Below are 2,664 nucleotides of genomic sequence, written 5' to 3'. Positions count from 1 at the left end.
ATAAATAAATAAATAAATAAATAAATAAATAAATAAATAAATAAATATAAAAATAAATAAAAAAATAAAAAAATCGGTGGAATATATCACATCAATAGAATACTAGGCAAAAGTCACAGGATCATCTCAATAGACAGAAAAGATTCCATTTTGCAAAATTCAACACATTTCAGAATAAAAACACTCAGAAAACAATACCTTGCCAAAATAGCAATTGACATCTAATAAGAAAAATACAATGTAGCATACTATTTTCTGGTAAAAGTGAAAACTAAAGTGTGATCTTTTAATTTGCCCAAATTCCTAAGGATTCTGGTAGTCATCCCCTACAAACTATAAATTCTAAACAGATGGATTTTATTTAACCCTATATTTTGTGTCTTACTTTCCAATCCAATTCTGGCATAACTTTATGTAACAAAAAGAAGTCAAACTATTTTATCCCAAAACATATTTATTTACTATGTTTTGAAATGATCTTGCAAAGCTGTCCTTTGTGGGGACAAATTTGTGTCTGTAAAGAATCTCTATTAACATGGTTAGATCTTTTTCTTCAGGCTCTCCCAATCCTGAAGAGTTCAACTAATAGCCTATCACCATTTTAAGGTCTGAATAGGAAACATTTGTTGTTTTTTCTAAAGGCTGTCCCTATAAGACCTCTAAGAACGTTGGTCTCCACAGTCTTTTAGCTTAGCTCAAACATTTCCTTTTAATCAATTCCAGGTCTTCAGACAAACCCTTCCAATTTTCAACCAGAAAATGTTTAAATTAACGTATAGTCTCGAAGTGACTTCTCCTGCGAGTTGTGTTGTCCCACCTTTCTGGACCAAACCAACATATTTCTTAAATATATTTAATTGATGTCTCATGCCTCCCTAAAATACAAACATCCAAGCTTCCTCCCGACCACCTTGGGAATATGTTCTCATTGCGTGCTGCAGTGTGTATCTTGGACCATGGTCACTCATATTTGGCTTAAAATAAATCTCTTCAAAATGCTTTACAGTTTGACACCATTCATTTAATATAATTTTGTGCCCCAACATGTGGGGCCTCAGAGAACACTTGGGACCCCAAAGGAGTTACCTAAACTTAGAGCTAAGGTACCAGCAAGACCCATTAGAGCCTACCCAACTTTGCGATTCTCTTCCAGTGAAGATGGTAAGTCCTCCTGGGCCCCAGATCTCTCAGTTGACAGTTCTGGATTTATTCTAATCTGGCTTTTCTCCTATAAAGTTTTGTTTTAGGATATTAATTCTAGTTCAGAGATACATTCTAAAGTGTTTTCTTTGTCATTTTTCTCCCAAAATTAATCTTAATTCAGTTTGTGCACATTTGCATGAGGAAGTGCACTGTTGTTTTCATAGGTTAAGCAGAGTCTGAGATTTCTCAGCTCCAAAGGAAAAAGGCATTTGTGTCTCCCAACTGAAAGATGTCCCTGGGTGACCGGGGACTTTATTGGAGTGTCTGGGGGGTTCATCCCCCATGATGTGCAGCAGCCACACAGGGTAATCCACAACAGAAATTCATTGTACAAATGCCTCATCCACGAAATGAGTGTAAGGGGTGATAACCTACTGTTTTGGGCCTTCTCAGAGGTTATAGACTTTTCATGGGATGTGCATAAGTGGGTGAAATGAGTCAGTGGTGACACACTGTGGAGTCCTGCCTACAACCAGCATATCAGTTCACCACACAGAAACCCTAGGGCACAGCTCATTCACCCTTTGAATAAATAAAATAATATGGAAAACAAATAATCTAAGAATAAGGAAAAAACAAAGAGAATAATCTTGTTTCAAGCACTCTGTAGGTTTCATGGCACCACAAGTTGCTGCAATATATGTAAACTAGAAGTAACATGGTCTTTATGCACATTTATGTTAAGGAAAAACAGCCCTGTGATTGACTTGCAAACTACAGAATTCATAATCTGTCTTTTTCTATTATATTTCAATTTCTGCCTGCTTTTAATCTGCTATTGCTTTTCTACTAATATAAAAACCACAATTTAGCACTAACAGACTTTTATTTAATTTGCAAGCTGGGTAATTTATAATTATCTCATGTTCAAAGTCCTAAGGTAAAATTATAGAATGTTTGTGTTTTTGTGCATATGTGTGTACATGTGTGTGCATTGAAAAGGTTTTTAAGCCACCTGGGGCCCTGAAGGGTGACGTGGCTGTGGCGCTGCCATCCTTTCCAATTCTGCCATTTTGAATTTTCAGTGTCTATTCACCGTCATCTTGCTGTTTATATGTACCTGTGCTTATATTCAATCCTGGCACCCAGCCTCCTGGGCAGAAATGAAACTGGATTGTTGGGTATATTTTGGAAGTGTGCCAGAATTCATGAATTGATGAGTCCTTATGCTGCAGTGTGCTGCATAATAGTGGACTTCAGCATTTTCTTCATACAGTAGCTGGGGAAAATGCCTGAATTTGACTGCCATCAGCTTTCATAGTGAACAAGGACTTACTGAAGAAAATAATGGAAAGGATGGTTAACTCTTTTATCTCCGAACATTGAATGAGATAAATTTCCAGATACTGTTCTCTATTTCTATGTTATTGGACCAATGTTCTGTATAAATAATTAAGATGTAACCATTTAATAGTCTGTAACAATCAACCTCAGTATTATCCCTACAATATTACCTTCAAC

The 2,664-nt window shown here is 36.1% G+C and overlaps 1 pseudogene; it reads left to right on the top strand.

Annotated features, from left to right (window-relative positions):
• The first annotated feature begins 2,177 nt into the window (after positions 1–2,177).
• LOC111530594 lies at positions 2,178–2,422 on the top strand (annotated as a pseudogene).
• The last annotated feature ends 242 nt before the right edge of the window (positions 2,423–2,664 follow it).

This window comes from Piliocolobus tephrosceles, chromosome Y (genome assembly GCF_002776525.5).
Source record: "Piliocolobus tephrosceles isolate RC106 chromosome Y, ASM277652v3, whole genome shotgun sequence".
In the NCBI taxonomy this organism is placed as follows: Eukaryota; Metazoa; Chordata; class Mammalia; order Primates; family Cercopithecidae; genus Piliocolobus; species Piliocolobus tephrosceles.
Note: the sequence above shows the minus strand (reverse complement) of the source record. Positions and strands in the feature narration are given on the sequence as shown.